We start from the raw sequence: 19,599 nt of genomic DNA, 5'->3' as shown, positions 1-19,599 counted from the left end.
GACAAAGAGAACAACAAACAAGAGCTATATAGCGTGTGCTATAACAGAGGTTAACACATACTTCCCACCATCCTGGCAAAAAGGATAGCTCAAGCTGGTGAAGGAGGGCTTTAACAAGAGGAACTGCTAAAGGTGGATCTGAAAGGATAAAATAGACCTTGACAGGCGAACTACAGTAGAGAGAAACATTCTAGCAGAGGAAACAGTAAGTGGAAAAAACTTTAATATGTACGGAATTAGACAAACTTTGTGCAAAAAAATTCAAGTGGGACTGCATTAAACCACCTCGTTTATTATTGTGACCTGGTTTCATAGGTCATGTTCTAGGCCCTCATTAAGGGTACCGTGTTTATTTCACTTATTGGACATTTATACGTGAAACAGAAGACAAAGCCTTTCTGGCAGTCAGCAACCTAGTGCCACAGTATGGATTGGAGGCTGCCTCCCAGGCACGAGCGATCCCTCTCTGCTTTCTACAGCCTGAATGACACTTTTGCTGGCATACAGCAACCTAATGCCTCATTTCTCCTTGTTCTCCCAAGGGTGACTATGTCAGAGACCACCAGGTCCCTCCTTGCCCTGCTCCAGGCCCATAATCCTGAAAGCAGCTCAGAGTTAAGACTGTCTTTAGAGTGCTCCTACAATGTTTCATCACTGAGAATATGAGAAAGGTTGGGGATGTACAGCAAGTATCACCTTGAATAAATAATTATGTTATAAAAAGGAATAAATTACACACATACAGTATAAAATATACAGTACATCTATGGATTGGGGGCAGGTTCTACCTGAGCAGTGGTTCCCAAACCTGGTTGGTGTCAAAATCACCTGGTGAGCTTTCAAATGCACAGATCCCAGAGATTCTGATTCAATAGGTCTGGGGTGGGACAGACCTTATTTCAAAAGGTCCCAAGGTAATCCTGATATAGAATGTCTGCTGACTATGGCTTTGAAGTGACTGACCTATTGATAGAACACAACAGCTATGCACCCTAAATGCAAGTCGACATAAATCAAAACCACTTAAATACCCATGGTTTTCTACTATTAGAATTTTTGGTTCATTCTTTACAACAAAGAATCATTTCATTTACTTATTTGGAATAATAATAAAAAAAAAAGCCTACCTCAAAACTAATATGATTCCCATATAAGCAATAATGGAATGTATGACTCAAGAAGGAAGTTCTAAAATTTCACCTCTATTGTGGGTAGCATCAATATCAAAAGAACTCTCTAGATGGTATGGACAAGCTCAACATACAACAAAAGGAAAAAGGGGGAAAGAAAAAGAGAAATGGACACACATAACGGAGTGAATTCATGGTTTTGCAGTGTGTGTCAGTGACCATGTGGCCACTGCTCCAGGGTCTCTATAACCCAGTACTCACTCCTGAAGGCTACTTTGTAGAAACAAGACCATTTTATTTGGTAAATGGGATCTCCTATAAGGTCAAGGTTAAATCAGAAGTCAACAGCTTAAACAATGTCTGTACTAAAGGCATAGTAATAGCAATAATAAGTGGCAATATACTGCCTTTGAACAAAGATCAAAAAACAGTTAATATGAAAAAAATACAGAGACATCCTTAGTGAGTAAACAGTATAGCATAAAATATGAATAACAGTTAAAGTGTTGTTCAACAGAACAAAGAAATCTGAAAAACAGAAAAAGGCCATACACGCATAGGAACACAGAGAATTTTAAACAATAAAAGAAACAAAATGCTACTTTGAACTAATATTAGGTTATAAAAACAAGTAATCTGTCAACTTGGTTACTCCTGAGAAATATGGAAACAAATAGAGGAAAAAAAGAAATATAAAACGTAAAATAGACAGCTAGTGGGAAGCAGCCGCATAGCACAGGGAGATCAGCTCAGTGCTTTGTGACCACCTAGAGGGGTGGGATAGGGAGGGTGGGAGGGAGGGAGACGCAAGAGGGAAGAGATATGGGAACATATGTATATATATAACTGATTGACTTTGTTATAAAGCAGAAACTAACACACCATTGTAAAGCAATTATACTCCAATAAAGATGTTAAAAAAAAAGAAATACAGACAAAAGCTTAATCAAATACTCAAAAGACAAGACAAAAGAAGGATCAAAGGCCTTGTCCGCCAAGGAGCTGGAAAGTAAAAAATGTATTACATAATAAAATTTATTCCCAACAGGAAACCAAGTCACTACTATTTTATAGTCTCAACATATACCTACAACAAAAAGATTTTAAACAGAAGTAGAAAGCTGTAAGATACAAATAAAACAGAAACATAAGAAATACTAAAAACAATTAGGGTGTCCTCTATTATTATAGTTCTGCACCATACTTCTGTGAATGTATAGTATCTTGCACACACTTAACAATTTGTGACAGTGATTATGCTATACCAGAGTTTTGTAATACCAGAGTTTATCTAAAAAGTAGTAGGCTGGGGGCTTCCTACTTCCGCCTGCCAATGCAGGGGACATGGGTTTGAGCTCTGGTCCGGGAAGGTCCCACATGCCGCGGAGCAACGAAGCCCGTGCGCCACAACTACTGAGCCTGCGCTCTAGAGCCTGCAAGCCACAACGACTGAGCCTGCAAGCCACAACTACTGAAGCCCGCACGCCTAGAGCCCGTGCTCCGCAACAAAGTGTAGCCCCCGGTCACCTCAACTAGAGAAAGCCCACGCGCAGCAACGAAGACCCAACACAGCCAAAAATAAATAAAATAAATAAATTAATTAAAAAAAGAAAAAAGAATCTGCTTTCCAATGCAGGGGACATGGGTTCGATCCCTGGTCGGGGAACTAAGATGCCACATGCTGCGGGGCAACTAAGCCCATGTGTCACACTACTGAGCCCACGCTCTGCAACTGGAGAGAAGCCCAAGCGCCACAATGAAGATCCCGCGTGCTGCAACTAAGACCCAAAGCAGCCAAAAAAAAAAAAAGATAGTCTACCAGACTGGCTCTCCCCCTGCTCCATTAGGGTATATTTTAAACTAGAAAGGCTGCTCTAAGTCAGGGTATAATTCCCCCCCCCCCCGCCCTCCCCACTGCACACAAAGCATCAAGATATCTGTCTGCTCTTTTCTTCAAAAGCCCTCACCCATCTAGGACATTTTAGGACTCTATTTCCTCCTTCCTTGTTGGGGAAGCTAGTGTATCACCTACCTCTTTCAAAATAAGAAACACAGGATTTAATTTGTGTGAAAAATGTTTAGAGCTATAGCTATATACTTGATAGGATTCTGAATAGATTAAAGTCTATGCACTCAAATTTACAATTAACTTGGCTTTCATTCAAGGTCAATTTACTCTTATTTTAGAAATAATTCAAACCATGGGGAATAAGGAGACATGAAGTATTAGAGGCAAACAGCTAAGGCCAACAACAAGGAATAGTTTAGAAAGCTTAACATTTAGCAATAAGGAAGTATGTTCCCAGTAATTTGAGGTAACATAGGGTATCTAACAAGGAAAATGTTCATAACATATAACATGAAAAAAGGTTACAAAAGAGGACACAGGATAGGATTCCAGCTTAGTTTAACAAAACAAAACAAAAAATACAACAAAACTAGACAAACAGCAATTCTGTTGAGATCCCCTACCTTAAGTCAGGCCGACATTATATCTTGCCTGGCCAAGTGCGATGGCCTCCTGACTAGTTTCCCTGCTTTCCCTCTTGCTCCATTACCACCCATTTTTTACACAGTGGCCATAGATTTCTAAAATATAAATTCATTATCAGCAAGGAGACTTCCCTTCTGAAACCTCCCATGCTAAAACTCTTAGGCTGAAGTCTAAACCCTTTCACTGGGCCTACAGGGTCCTTCAAGGCCCTATCAGCAGATCTGCATCCAGCCTCATCCACTCTGCTCTAGTCACTGCTTTCAGTATCCAGAACGTCCTAGGTTTCTTTTCTCTTGCCTCTGGGCCTTTGTACATGCCACTCTCTCTTCTAGGAATATATAAGCAGTTCAATGTCTATGAATTTATCGTACAGATACACTAGTACATGTGCCCAAAGAGCTGTATGCAAGAAGGATAATTATTTTAGCATCTTTCTCTAACAGCAAAAGATCGAAAACAACTCAAATGTCCAGAACAATGTGTATAGTATGCTACCATTTGTGTTTTTTTAAAAAAAGATACATAAACACATGTTTATATATATGTAGAATTTTCTCTGGAAGGATATATGAAAAATTGGTAATATTTATTACCTCTGGGGAAGAAAACTGAGGGATGAGAGGCAGGGGGAAGTTATTACTTTTCACTATTATCATTTTGTACTGTTTGAAACATTTCCTCTCATGTCCTTGTATTGAATGTGGTAGTCACAGAATACTTGCACAATTACATGTTGTTGTTGTTGTTGTTGTTTTTGCGGTACGCGGGCCTCTCACTGTTGTGGTCTCTCCCGTTGTGGAGCACAGGCTCCGGACACACAGACTCAGTGGCCATGGCTCACGGGCCTAGCCACTCCGCTGCATGTGGGATCTTCCCGGACTGGGGAACGAACCCGTGTCCCCTGCATCAGCAGGCGGACTCTCAACCACTACGCCACCAGGGAAGCCCTACATGTTGTTTTAAAAACTGTACCGTATGTACATGCCCATTTACAAAAGTGGAGGAAAAAACCGAAAGGAAACACACCAAACTATTAATAGTGTTTACCTCTAGGGAAAAGAGTAAAAGGTTCGTTAGGTTCTAGTATAATTCTACAATTGTTAGACTCTACCAAAGAATGAAACTAAACATTACTCGAATGATACAAAAAAAGTTTAAGACCAAATTTAAGGAAAGTTTTAAGAATTGTCACTGCAACCTCAATTCCCTCTAACACTTGGGCAGATACATGGCTGCCAGTGCCCTCCACCTGCCTGCACTTTTGCAACTGTTCCTGCAAGGCTCTCGAGCCTAACTTTACTAGGCAAAAATACTTTTATTATTTCTTTATACTTATTGGAAAGCTTCAGTACTACTTCCTATTGTATCGTATTCCTTTTTCCCTTTAAAAATTATACAATACAGATAATAGGAGAAAACTCTGATAAGCAAGAATATGAACTTATACATTTTACATAAACATGCTGGTTTATATCCAGTCCCCTCCCCATATATACACGTATTTACTCTCACACGAAATCACATTGTGCATACTATTTGATAATCTGCTTTCTTTATGTAGCATGTCTCAAATCCCTCTCCATTTCAATATATTTCTAGATGTAATAAAATGGTTGCTTGACATTCTATTACAGTTGTCCCTGGGTATCCACAGGGAATTGGCTCTAGGACACCTCCCAGCCCTGGCCAGATACCCAAAATCTGTGGATGCTCAAGTCCCTTATATATAAAATGGCACAGTATAATGGTCCCTCTTTATCACATTTGGTTGAATCTGCAGATACAGAGGACTATCTGTAAATAGGTGTATTATAATTTAATTAGTCCTCTATTGTTGAATATTGTTACTCCTAAATTTTGATAATTCTGAGAAAAAAAACCTATTTGCATTATAAAATAACTATGTTATAAAACTACAGAAAACCAAGAAAAGTCACCCCAAACCTAACCACCCTCACACTACTAGTTTATTTTGTTCTGACTAGTGTTTTGATGCCTATCCATTTAGTCTTTTTTTCCTTGGCATTCATTCATTCAAACAAGCTCTTGCTATATGCCAGGTTATTACTGTTTGAGTTTTTCTTTACTTTTCTTCCATAACAATTTTTTGTACCATATTTTAATTTTTTTCTTCCAGTTTTACTTAGGTATAATTGATGTATAGCATTTTAATAAGTTCAAGGTGTACAGCATATGATTTGACTTACATACGTCATGAAATATTTACCACAGTAAGTTTAGTGAACATCCATCATTTCATACAAATATAAAATTAAAGAAATAGAAAAAAATATTTTTCTCCATGATGAGACTCAGGATTTACTCTTAACTTTCATATATAACATACAGCAGTTGTTAATTATACTTATCACCTTGCACATATAAGCACCCTAAGTGCTTATGTATCTTATACATAAGTACTTATGTATCTTATAAATGGAAGTTTGTATCTTTTGACTGCCTTCATCCAATTCCCTGCCTACCCCTCCCCCCACCATGTACTATATTAAAAAACAAAAACAAAAACTTCTCATAAGCATTTTGCTGGTTAATAGTCTTCCCAATCAGCTTTTTTTTAGTGGTTGTCGAACATCACTCCCAACATGGGATTTGATCCTGTTTACTTATCCATTTGTCTACTGCTCAATATATTTCTGATCAACTTCCTGATAAGTCCCACTTAAGTTCACTTAACTTTTGTACTCTCTGGTGGTCATCACTATTCGATTTAATGCAAAATATATACAATGACCAACTATTGCTAAAGTGTAAAGATCATCGCTTTACCCCTATGTAGCACATTATAGTTAGTTACAAACACACAGCTGACTCTCAAAGAACATGGGGTTTAAGGGAGAGCTGAACTTCCATGTAGTTTAAAATCCAAGTTTAATTTATAGTCAGCCCTCCATATACACCACACCCTCATTAGTGGATTCAGCCAACTGTGGGTTGTAGCACCTTAGTATTTACTAGTACCGTAGTATTTACTATGGGGGGAAAAAAATCTGTGTATAAGTGGACCAAGCAGTTCAAGCCCACATTGTTCAAGGGCCAATTGTATATATTTCCCCCTAACGATACTACATTTAACTGTCATAAGCCTCCAATACAGTAGATATATCATTTTACAAATGGGAAGGAAGGGACAAGGAAGTAACCCTTAATGAACTTGCCACAGCTATTAAGCTGCACACTGGCTAAGCCTTGGTGCCCTAGTAAGATTAAAATCTAATTTTATGCTTCCTTTGTATTTCCTGATACACCTAGATCAGGGTCTCTCCTCCAGAAAGCCTTTCCCAACACCTTTCACTAACTTCTGTAACTGACCATCCTCCCTGCACCCTGAACATAGTTTTATCAGAGCACTGACAACACTTATCTATAGATCTCTTACCCCATACTCTACTTAAGACCCTCAGGAAAAGGAACCTTTTCTTACTCATCTTGAAATCCCCAGTACCTAATGCACTCCCTGGCACAAAGTAGAAAGGCAAGTGTTCAAAGGATGGAATGAGCACATTAAAAGTGCTCAATAAATAAATATTGCAGGTATTTAGAGCACATCTGAGTTGATCCAATTTACATCATTTCACAGAAAGTCACACTTCAGTATATCTAGAACCAGTTAGGTTCAAATATAAAACCTGTGTTCAAAGAGCAGGCATTATCAATACAGAAAATGTAATTCTTAAGTGCCATTTACATTAAGAGCAATACTCTAGTAACAATACTTAGAAACTGTAAAACACACAAAACAGTTAAGAATAGATGCTTTCAAATAATTATTTTAGGAGTCATAAGGTCCATAGCTTAGGATTTAGCCATTTTATTATGACTCTGACTAACCTGAATGGGGGCGGGGGGGAGGGTACAAAAACCAGTATAAATTGTTAATTATGCTTCAGTTAATGTGACATTTGTTTTCAAAATTCTGTTTTATAGAATTTACAGTTTTAGACCTGATTTTGCTCATTACTGCTGCTTTTCTTTTAAATTATAATTCTTATATCATTGGAATGGTCTTGATGACTTGGTCCAGCCATCTAGAACTGTCTACCAATCTGCAAAGAGCTCTTGTTCATGTTGGGCATGTGTAGTAACATGCATACAAGCAAACAAGCTCCATTTAATACAATTTAACTTCTATAGTCCACAGTAGATACTCCAGGGGACAAAGTAAGGAGCTGGATGGTAGAGCTGTTACATAGCTTGAAAGTACTGCTTCTCAAATGTTTGCACTGTAGTACCTATACAAATAGGGCTTCCCACTCCCAAGCACTCGTGCCCTATTTTGTTGAAGACCTGTGTTATCTTAGATAGTCATAGAGTTCACATACTTCTCCTAAAATATACATCTGCTTTAATGTAAGAAAATTTGTAATTACTTACCAGTTAAATTACTTAACTCACCGCCCCCTCAGTGAGCACAATTGAAGCTCCAAGAAGATGGGTCATGTTTATCTTGTGGCTTCAAGTACCCGGGAATCATACCACTTTGTACCCTAAGGGTATTCATATCCCAGTTTGAGAACCAGGGATCTAAACAATTAAACTAGTCATAACACTTAAAAGTGACCAAAATGTTCTTACAACCCCATTCCCCAAATTCTTAAGGCTAGTTTTCTCAATAACTTTTCAAATCAGTATTGTTTCTCTTTTCAGCAGCTCATTAGTATGCACTGTGTGTCAACATTAAAACAACCTGCAGGGCACAAGTTATTTCTGGAGCGACAGAATACTAGCACATACATCTTGTCCTTCATATCTATCGAGGTACCAAGCTGCCCACTTGGAAAACAGAGTTGAAGAAGAGAAGAGCTTTCACTCCTGTTCCCTTCCTCCTCTCTATTTTCCAGGCACAGCTTGTGAGAAAAATCTTAATAGTCATTTAGATGATTCATTCATATAAGCTTATCTAACTCAGCATTTGTAACCCTCACTTTTACACTCCTTTTCGCCATTACACAAGTGCAATTAAACTATTTTCACATTTTTTAGGGGATAAGCAAGATGTTCTTCCTGGTAGCCTGAGAAGAGATGATTTTCACACCTAGAACCCTACTTTATTGTTAATGAAATCCCAAAGCCCAGTAGACTCTGACATTTATGAGAGGCCTGTTTCAAGTTCCCTATACTGTTCATTATATTTCATAGCAGAAATTGTAGGCTAAAGTAAATTTTAAGTGACCCTTTCAAATGTTTTTAAAAAAATTATTTATAATGACTGTAACACTATGAAGCAAACATGGGTTATCAGCTAGGTTAACTCAAATTAAGTGAGACAATTTTTATCTAGGATACCAGCTTCCCCAATAATAGGATTCCATCTGTTCCTCATCAAAATTACAAATTGCCACAAGCCCTGGACTTCTGAGGTCATTTGCCAAGAGTCAAAATATACATTTTGGAATGTATATTTGGGTTGAATGAAACGTATATTTGGAATGTATTTTGGGTTTCTACAGAAAAGCAGCCACCATATCCTTGTGTCTTTCTGTGTACGTACTCAGAATGGTACTTGATGCTTTATACACATTCTCATCAACTCCGAGAATAGTCTCTTTAACTGGTATTATTCTCACAAATAAGGGCTGTAGGAGTAGAAAGGTTAAGTAATTTGCCCAGTGTCACCCAGCTAGTAATACAACAGTGCACGCAGAGTTTCAAATGGAGTACTGCCTGAATATAAAGCTTGTATGCCCTCAATCACCCACTGTCCTGTATCTCCTATACCCAAGAATGATCCAGCAAATCCTCCAACCCCAGGAAGGTCTTATTACTCCTATTTTTAAGACCAAGAAATGGAAACAGCATTTACCTCTCCGTGGCTGCAAAGTCAGTTTGAGCAGGGAAGACAGAACTCAGCCCTCAAGCCTCTGGTCAGCAATCTGTCTACTACTGCATCTTGTTCTTTGGCCCCAGGTCTGTGATCATTCTAAAATAGAAGCACAAATCATTTTATGAACACCAAACACACACAAATGCAGATACAGTATGAAAAGCAAAATGATGGCAAGAGGAAGACTAATAAAATTGGGAAACAATATACTTGCTAAAATGTCACATTACTAATTGACATGCTGTAAATGTCTATCAAGTCAATAATAAAACCTTCACTTATTTTTTTTTTTTAATTTTAATTTTTTACAGTACGCAGGCCTCTCCCGTTGCTGAGCACAGGCTCCGGACGCGCAGGCTCAGCAGCCATGGCTCACGGGCCCAGCCGCTCTGCGGCATGTGGGATCTTCCTGGACCGGGGCACGAACCCATGTCCCCTGCATTGGCAGGCGGACTCTCAACCACTGCACCACCAGGGAAGCCCCCTTTACTTATTTTTTTAAACATTTGCTAAATATATAAAGAACTGAAGATTTCTGATTATCAAAATAGCACCCCATTGTGACCTTGCAACCAAATAATGTAAATACAGTTAAACTACCAAAAAATTAATTCTTACAGATGCAGTAATACTCCTTTAACAGTTTATTTCCTTATCTTCAGCAAGTAGTGGTTTTACTGATTAAGTTAGTTTAAACCACAAGTAAAGACTGTATTTTTCATGTAATAAGATAACTACGGGGGGAGCTTTCACTACTGACCTTTGAAAATCCTAGAAGCACAGCAACGAAATATCTTTTTTTAGACAGATAACAAAATACTTTTAGGTCATATTGTTACCTGACAATTCTCTCCCTAAAATACAAATAAATGGACTGTCAGGCTTCAGGCAATGGTAGAGTGGTACTTAACTCCGTGGCAGGGGGTGGGGGGGAGAAACTCCCAAATGAAATGAAAGAGCTAAATTTAAGCATTTCCAAAGAATTTGGCATATGAGGTAATTAAGAGGGAACCCATCTCATAACTAAAGCCCACAAAACTAAACTGATATAATACTTTACCAGATGAAGGTAAAGAAAAGTCTCCTCTGTTGAAAAGGCAATTTATAACAACATAAGAGAATTAGTGCATTTAGTCCACGAAACACTTTTGTATTGGAGTCCATATATTGTCACTAATGTGCGTCAAAAGGAATGAAATTTTATGCCCCTGAAAACTGATGGGTGACTAAAATAAGATCAAGTGTGGAAAAATCACTATTCTTGGGGTATATGTTAGCAGTCTATATGCAATGCCATATCTTTGCATTCAAATACTAAACACTGAGAAAATGCACAAAGGTACTTCCAGGGAAGATATGAAGACAACAACTAGAGAAAGTTTGGGGATGTTTTAAAAAATATATATGGTATGCCAAATTTACACATATAATTGTGAACCATGGTCTTCAAAGTTATACATTACTTGCCATTATTGTTCTTTCTAAACCTGTATACTTTCTCAAAGCATTAAATTATGACAAATCCTACTTGTTTGAAGAGGGACCTAATTTTTGGCAAAAAAGCCTCTAGTCGTCTGAAACCAAGATAGGTAAGCAAGTTAGACAGATGGTCAACTAGGTTTCTGGTTTAAAAAAATGAAATACAGCCTATAAAGTAGTTAATGTAGAGTGAATTTGATGCCAGTAGCATCCCTGAAGCAAAAAAACAGCCTCTGGAGGAACATTCTGCCAGCAGGCACCACTCTGCAAGGCTCTGCCTCAGGGCCCTAGTCAGCCACAGGTGGCTTCTGCCACTCCCAAGGAACTCCCCAAGCCACTCAGAGAAGTCCTTGGTGGGTGCCCTCATTTTTTCTATGTCCTTTAAAGCAAAATCCTAAAGCTCTTAAAATTTGAATGCATATTAAGGCTAACTTTTACAGCTCCTAAATTTTAAGTTGGTTGAATGGATCCCTACAGATAACTTTTACAGCTACTGTTTTTTTTTTTTTTTTTTGCAGTACACGGGCCTCTCACTGTTGTGGCCTCTCCCATTGCTGAGCACAGGCTCCGGACGCGCAGGCTCAGCGGCCATGGCTCACGGGCCCAGGAGCTCCGCGGCAATGTGGGATCTTCCCGGACTGGGGCACGAACCCGCGTCCTCTGCACTGTCAGGCGGACTCTCAACCACTGCGCCACCAGGGAAGCCCTACAGCTACTCTTAAATAAGCAGTATTTTCCTATGTTTACCAGCTACTCTTAAATAAGCAGTATTTTCCTAGGTAGGTAATCATTCCTGTTGTAATCTTCCTCATACTAGTGATTTAAGTTTCTTTGGGTAAACTTATGTCCTGAATTTATTCTCTCTGTAAACTTAGTTTTCCAATAAAAACAAAGGGGACTTCCCTGGTGGTCCGGTGGTTAAGACTCTTAAAAAGAAAAAAAAAAAAAAGACTCTGCACTCCCAATGCAGGGGGCACCAGTTAGATCTCCGGGTTCTATCTCTGGTCAGGAAACTAAGATCCCGCATGGTGCACGGTGCAGCCAAAACAAACAAAGTATGAATCCTGGCATACAGGAAATCTTAAAGGACAGCAACTCTGTAGACAAGATCTATACCATTAAAACGACATATAGGGGACTTCCCTGGTGGCGCGGTGGTTAGGAGTCCACCTGCCAATGCAGGGGACACGGGCTCGAGCTCTGGTCCAGAAAGATCCCGCATGCCGTGAAGCAACTAAGCCCATGTGTCACAACTACCGAGCCCACACAAGAGAAGCCACCACAATGAGAAGCCTGCGCACGGCAACGAAGAGTAGCCCCCCCGCCGTCGCGACAACTAGAGAAAGCCCACGCACAGCAAGGAAGACCCAACACAGCCATACACATACACATACATACATAAATAAATAAATAGAGTATTAAAAAAAAAAGACATAAACGATGTGTAAGACCAAGAAGTTGATGGCTGTACATGGCACAACTGAAATCAAGAAGCAAAACATGGTCTATGGAGCACAGTGCTACTGGGAAAACAAGCTTTCCTCCTGACTCAACTACAGACCCGCTGGATTTTAACCCGTGTGGACCTTATTTTAATATGTAAAACATGCCACCTGCCATCCATAATTTCAAAAGGAAAGTAAAACTGAAAATTACAAGAATGCCAAAAATTACACAAATGGACCAATGTTTTAGACAATTAAGCATGGTTCTATTCTCAAGCCTGATGCTCCATCAACACTACTGCATTTAGTTACTTAGGGCAACTTTATTATGGAGGAGAGGGAGAAGGAACATTTTTGTAGGGTTCAAAAAAGTAATGTTGAAAACACTCCCCTATGGAGGCATTTGCTGCAGAATCCTACAGATAGAGATTACACACAGTAGACCGGTCAATTTTGCTTAGCACCAGGCTGTTTTAATATCCTCATAAACTTAACATAGCCTCCCCACTCCCCCTCCCCGCTATTTAATCAAGACTTTCCTCTCTCCAAAGCAACCCCAGTTGATACATCAAGTGCTGCACGATATTGTATTAAGGTACTAGAATATTTGAGGGAAAAGAAAAAACTGGCAATTCGACAGGAAGCTTTTTAATGATGCAAGAGAACTTAAGGACAGAATAAATTTAACATACATTCCCTGTTTAACTTCTTTTGCCACCTAAAGGGGACCTGGAATTTTAACTTTCCTATTTGATGTAAACTCAAAGAAAGCAGGAAAACGCTACATATGCGAATGTTTACTTATTGCTGAACTCAGGGCTGCAGGAAGTCAGCTACTAAAAAGTAGTTACATTACGCGTAGATATTTATAAACCAACTGCAACTAGTGACCCAGGATTTAATTACAACATCATCCCTCATATTTCAGCATATGGGCAAATTACCAGTGGAGTCAAGAATAAATTCATTCTGCCCTACTGGCGCTTTAGATCGGGTTGCACAATCCCGGGGCAAAACTGCCTTCGCCTAGCCCTAAAAGCATCAGGTACTAAATACTGTAGTAAGTTAGCGTCAGGACGTTTTAAAGCGAGACGGAAACTCAAGAGTTGCCTGAACCAATTTAGCCAGCCCATAATCCCGAATTCAGGAATCTGTCACGTCACTTGAGATCATAATGAAATTAAGTTTTGATCCCTTTGAGATCTCTTAGCGCACAAAGTCAGGCTCCTATCACTGCAAGGGGAATCCGACCCTGGCTCGAGAAAAACTTGTGGAACTCGTGTCCTTTCCGCCCACCGTGGGGGGGCCGCACCGGTCGGGTCGGGCGAGGAGCCCGGGCGCTAGTTTGGGGGCGCAGTGGGGCTCGGCGGGGGCGGCGAGCGCGCGTCCCCCCGCCCGCTCAGGCGGCGTCGAGGCGCGAGCAGCTCAGCCAGCCTTGCAGAGGGAGCTCTCGGCAGCTCTGGGGTCCCTCTACTCGCAGCCGCAGCAGCGCCGCCTGCGCCACTCGGTGGAGACGGAGACCAGCGGCGGCGACGCGCGGACTAGGAGCGACCGCGGAGCAGCCGGGCGGCGGGGGACGCTCGCAAGGCCGCAGGGTAGGTTCCGGGACTGGGCAGGCTGGAGGATGGGCAGCCCGAGAGGCGTCGGCAAGGGCCCGACACCCATACTGCATGGAGACCTGGCTGCGCGCGCGGTGGCTGGGTGTCGACACTTGAGCGAGGCGGGCGCGGAAGCCGGGGAGCGGAGATCGCCTCTCGGCTGAGGCCACCCATGGCGGGAGGGGCGGAGGGCAGAGGGCGGGCCGCGGCCGGGTGATCGGTCGGGCCAAGAGCTGGCCTCGAGGGCAGAGACAAAGGAAGGAAAATGGAGTCGCCAGCGCGCGGGCCTCTGTCGGTGCCACCGCCGGAGGCCTAGCGCGCCGTAGGAGGGAGGCCTAGCGAGCGATCGAGCGGGCGGACGGGGTGGGGGGGGGCAGCCGGGCCGCGGCGGCGACGGGCAATGGCGGCGGCCGCGCCGCAGCAGGGACGGTAGAGGGAGACAAACACCCCCCGGCGGCGGCGCTGGCGCCGGGCTACAGCCAGCGCCGACCGGAGCGGCCCCATCGTGACACCTAGAGGCGGCCCGCGAAACCTCCTCCACCCGGGGCCCCCTTACCTCCGCGCCACACCCCCCGCAGCGCTCGCTCCGCCGCCGCTCCACCGCTCCGGCCACCCGGCGTCCCCAGCCAGCTCCGCGCACCCGCACCGGCTACCGCCACCGCCGCTGCCGCCAAAGAAGCAGCTCCGCGCACGGTTTAATCGCTCCACAGACTCGGACACAAAATGGCGGCGGCGCGGTGCAGTGCGCCTGCGTCGGCGCTGCCGGGGCCGCGGGTGCTGATAAGGGAAGGGACGGGTGGGGGGGCCGGTCGGGCGACGAGTGGAGGGCGGGGGAGGAAAGGTGAGGGGAGGGGTTGGCGCAGGGCAGCATGGGAGGCGGCCCCGGGCGCCAACTTTCAAAAGCGGGCGCGATGGCGTCACGGGACGCGCTGCGGGTCGCGTCACGCCGCACGCGCCCTCGACCGGTCGCGCGTGGGTTCTTAGGGAGCCCGAGGTCCGGGCTCCCGCTGGGTGGGGCTTCCTGGGCGGAGGCAGTCGCCTCTGGGCGGTCCAGGATCCCGGCCCGGTTGACCTGGTTCCTTAGCTGCAGTCACCCGCTCTGAATCCGTAAGGGAGGGGGTCGGGGGGTAGGGTGTTTGGAGGAAGCGCGCGCGGGGCTAGGCGGTGGGGCTAGGCGGTGGGGCTGAGGCGGTTCTTGGGCGGGACCCCTGTTGGGGCCCCGCCCCAGTCTCCTCCCTAGCAGGGCCGGACCCGCCCTCCGAGCGCAGCTCCGCAGCCCGCCACCGGGTAAGGCCGGGCGGGTCCCTTCTCGCTCCCGGCTCCTCAGAAGCAATCCAGCGCCTGCGAGCCACGGCAAGCAGGGCTGTCCTTGCCCCGCGGTTTTGCGGGATCTCTCCCCCCTACAAGAGGGCCTCCTAATACCGGGTGTGAGAGAAGAGGGCGAGGGCTTTCTGGTGTGCCCAGGCCATCTCAGCCCGGAGAGGCCAGAAGAAGGCCAGACTTGATGCTTTTATACGATCATAGCAGTCTTTTGCCAAAAGGACTTTCTGTATTTGGAGCGGCGTAGTTGTGTATTTTATAAACGTACATTTCTTGTTTTTGCCCGAGAGCTGTTGAGCTCTTTGTGGGCGGGGTCCTTCAGCCCCTCACAGTGCGGTCGCCCCTCCCCCTCCCTGAGATGCACCTGCGGACTCTACCCAACCAGCGGTAAAATTCCCTGAAGACTGACTGGAAGATGTTCTGGTGGCTCAGGGAGGAGAGTCTTTGATACTTATGGTAATCTGACTCAGGACTGTATTCTCAACTCCCTTACCTTAGATCACGAAGAATAAACGGACCCAGCGTCAAGTGGGCAGCTTCTGCTCCATTGAGCTGATTGTTCCATTATGAGAATGTTAGCCCAATGTTGACAGATATTTTGTTTTTTTTCTTTTTAAAGGAAATCTGGGGGGGGGGGGGGTTGTGTGTAAAATCTCCAGGTGTTGGCAACTAAATCAGATGTTTTAAAACTGCATGAGCTGATTAAGCCGCACGTGGGGGCTGTCAGTTTATAAGACCTCTGACTTGGAGGAAAGAGTGAAGAGAAGTTCCAAGGCCAAATCCTAGGCACTCCAGCATTTAGAGATAGGGTAATGGAGAAGGAGACTGAGAAGGAACAGCCAGGAAGACAGAAGGAAGTCCACAGTGTTGAATTTGGAATCCAAGGGCAGAGAAGGATTCAGGTAGGAGGGGAATGGTCAACTGTGTTTAGTGCTGCTGAGGAGTAAACTTGGGCCAGAAACATGGATATATTGAATTGGTCACCTTGGAAGACGAGATTATCATTGGTGACTTTGGCTTGATTCATGTTGGTAAATCAGAGGTGTGGACCTGACTAGAATGGGTTGAAGAGTGAACAGGAAAGTGAGGAAATAGAGACAGCACACATAGGCAACATGAGAGAAGCTTAGCTGCGAAGGGAGCAAATTCAGGGATAAATGTGGAAGGATATGGGGTTAAGAGAGGATGAAAGAATTCTAGAGCATGTTCTAAAAGATGAAAGAGTTCTAGAGCATGTTTATTTGTCATTGGGAGTGTGATACAGGAGAGCGAAGCCTTGCTTGACTTTTTTTTTTTTTTTTTTCCTGCGCCACAGGGCTTGCAGGATCTTAGTTCCTTGACCAGGGATTGAACCCAGGCCCACAGGAGTGAAAGAGCTTAAGCACTGGCCTGCCAGGGAATTCACTTGCTTGACTTAAACCAGGGTGAAGTTCATGGGAGGATATAAGGAAACTGGGAGGATTGACCCTGGATAGAAACAGGATGCTTCCACTGTAGGAATTAGGGTAACAAGGGTGAAGATGGGTGCAAATGCAGGGGAGAGAGAAAGCAAGCTTGCAGTTTTCCTAGTGGGACTGCCTTGGTGGTATGGGGTACCCATTTGAAGTTTGTGATCATGAGTTTAAAGTTAAACCAGTTGGCCCAGTGTGCGGTTTTTCTCTAAGCAACATTCAGCTGCTTGGGTACAGACATGAAGAAAAGGGATAATTTGGTTTCTCAGCACCAACACCCAAGTTTTCTGATTTCTAGTAATAGGTACTTGCCTTATGAGATTATTTACTATTCTAGAAATGTGTGAAGTATCTGGAAAATTTACCTGTGATCCCTTTTTCTAGAAACCAAATTATTCCAGTAGTCTCTTATGTACACCTGAGGACTCAAGCATAAAGAAAAGGCAAACTTAGAGAAAAATTACCAGACACCTCTGGAATATTTGCATTTTGCATTTTTTTCAGCCCTCCACTCCAAACAGCTCCTGGCATACTTAGGAACTATGTACTGGAAACAAAGCTGACTTACACTTTAATGCTTAGCTTCTTTTCTTTCTGGTACCTTTAATAATCTGACTAATTCGCTTTCTAAGACCTTGCCTCAAACCATCCTATCTTTAAGCTTCAAGAGTGTCTTCTAGTACTTCCCTGGTGGCGCAGCAGTTAAGAATCTGCCTGCCAATGCAGGGACATGGGTTTAAGCCTTGGTCCGGGAAGATCCTACATGCCGCGGAGCAGCTAAGCCCGTGCGCCACAACTACTGAGCCTGTGCTCTAGAGCCCGCGAGCCACAACTACTGAAGCCGGCACACCTAGAGCCCGTGCTCTGCAACAAAAAGAAGCCAGCGCAATGGGAAGCCCACGTACCACAATGAAGAATAGCGCCCGCTCGCTGCAACTAGAGGAAGCCCGCGTGCAGCAACAAATGCCCAACGCAGCCAAAAATAAATAAATAAATTTATTTTTTAAAAAAAGAATGTCTTCTTTATGTTTATTTATTTTTTTTCATACTAGTCATCCATTTTATCCACATCAGTGTATACATGTCAATCCCAATCTCCCAATTCATCACCCCACAACCTCCCCCCCATACCCGCTTTCCCCCCTTGGTATCCATATGTTTTTTCTCTACTTCTGTGTCTCAATTTCTGCTCGGCAAACCGGTTCATCTGTACCATTTTCTAGGTTCCACATATATGCATATATATATATATATATTCACTCTGTATGACAGTCTCTAGATCCATCCACATCTCTACAAATGACCCAATTTCCTTCCTTTTTATGGCTGAGTAATATTCCATTGTGTCTATGTACCACATCTTCTTTATCCATTAGTCTGTTGATGGGCATTTAGGTTGCTTCCATGACCTGGCTATTGTAAATAGTGCTGCAATGAACATTGGGGTGCATGTGTCTTTTTGAATTATGGTTTTCTCAGGGTATATGCCCAGTAGTGGGATTGCTGGGTCATATGGTAATTCTATTTTTAGTTCTTTAAGGAAACTCCATACTGTTCTCCATAGTGGCTGTATCAACTTACATTCCCATCAACAGTGCAAGGGTTCCCTTTTCTCCACACCTCTAAAGCATTCATGTGTTTAAATATAAGGCAATGTATTTATTTATTGATTTATTTAGTTTGGCTGCGCCCAGTCTTAGTTGCGGCATGCAGGATCCTTTTTAGTTGCGGCATGCAGACTCTTAGTTGTGGCATGCATACAGGATCTAGTTCCCCAACCAGGGATGGAATCCGGGCCCCGTGCATTGAGAGCACAGAGTCTTACCCACTGGACCACCAAAGAAGTCTAAGGCAATGCATTTAGATGGCAAAAACCCTCAATTGTATTTACAATTATATTTACAACTGCTAAGGTCTGAATATGTGTCCTCCCCAAAATTCGTATGTTGAAATCCTAATGCTAGATGTGATGGTATTAGTAAGTGGGGCCTTTGGGAGGTGCTTAAGTCCTGAGGGCAGAACCCTCATAAATGGGGCTAGTGCCTTATAAAAGAAGTTTCATAGAGCTCCTAGCCCCTTCCACCATGTGAGGACATGGCAAGAAGGCACAGCTATGAACCAGGAAAAGGGCCTTCACCAGAATATGACCATGTTGGTGCCTTGACCTCAGATTTTCCAGCCTCCAGAACTGTGAACAGTAAACATCTGCTGTTTATAAGCCACCCAGTCAGTGGTATTTTGTTACAGCAGCCTGAATGGACTAAGACAACTACTATATTTATATTATATCAACTATAATTACAACTATATGACCTCTGAGGCATCAGTTAGAAACCAGGAATGGGGTCCAAGTGGCCTTGGAGCCTGCTCTCTGAAGACAAAGATTCCCATATGCTGCTCTTACATGGCTGAGAAAATGCTGAGGATCACTAGGAAGGAACAAAAGGAAATGTTTTCTTCTTGCAGGAAATGGTGATGTGTCCTACTTCATGAAATTGGCTCCAAAGACCAAGGAACGGAAAGCCAAACCAATAGGATAGGCTGTTTCATGCTGGATAGAAACAAGGTGAGAAGGAAAAGTAATATGATGAGAGCCTGTGGAACAGTTGGGATGATAAAAATAAGGACAGGTTTGTTCCCTGCAGTACTATCCCGGACTGCGTCACCAACGAGAACTGCTGTGACTTAAAAGCACCAAGTGATTTAAGGAAGTGTTCTTCCCGTGGACTATCTCAGGTTTGTAGTCCACAGGAGTTCAGGGCATTATCAGCAGAAGGCTGTCAGCTTACCACATGGCACTGGTGAAGTCACCACGTTCTAGGATCTGGCCCTCAGCCTCA

At 43.3% G+C, this 19,599-nt stretch overlaps 1 protein-coding gene across 3 annotated transcripts in view; it reads right to left on the bottom strand.

The window, feature by feature from the left end:
- Nucleotides 1-14,766, bottom strand: part of CTCF (CCCTC-binding factor) — a 49,316-nt gene extending 34,550 nt beyond the window's left edge. Inside the window, exons 1-3 of one of the 3 annotated variants that reach the window (XM_060000276.1) lie at nt 14,545-14,765; nt 9,446-9,562; nt 8,017-8,129 (exon numbers count right to left, since the gene is read on the bottom strand). The gene's annotated coding sequence lies outside the window, so the exon portion shown is untranslated. Of the gene's footprint in view, nt 1-8,016; nt 8,130-9,445; nt 9,563-14,544 lie in introns of all 3 variants that reach the window. The other 2 variants (XM_060000277.1, XM_060000275.1) reach the window with 2 other exon arrangements.
- Between the last annotated feature and the right edge of the window lie 4,833 nt (nt 14,767-19,599).

The sequence above is a fragment of the Delphinus delphis genome, chromosome 20, assembly GCF_949987515.2.
Source record: "Delphinus delphis chromosome 20, mDelDel1.2, whole genome shotgun sequence".
Classification (NCBI taxonomy): domain Eukaryota; kingdom Metazoa; phylum Chordata; class Mammalia; order Artiodactyla; family Delphinidae; genus Delphinus; species Delphinus delphis.
Note: the sequence above shows the minus strand (reverse complement) of the source record. Positions and strands in the feature narration are given on the sequence as shown.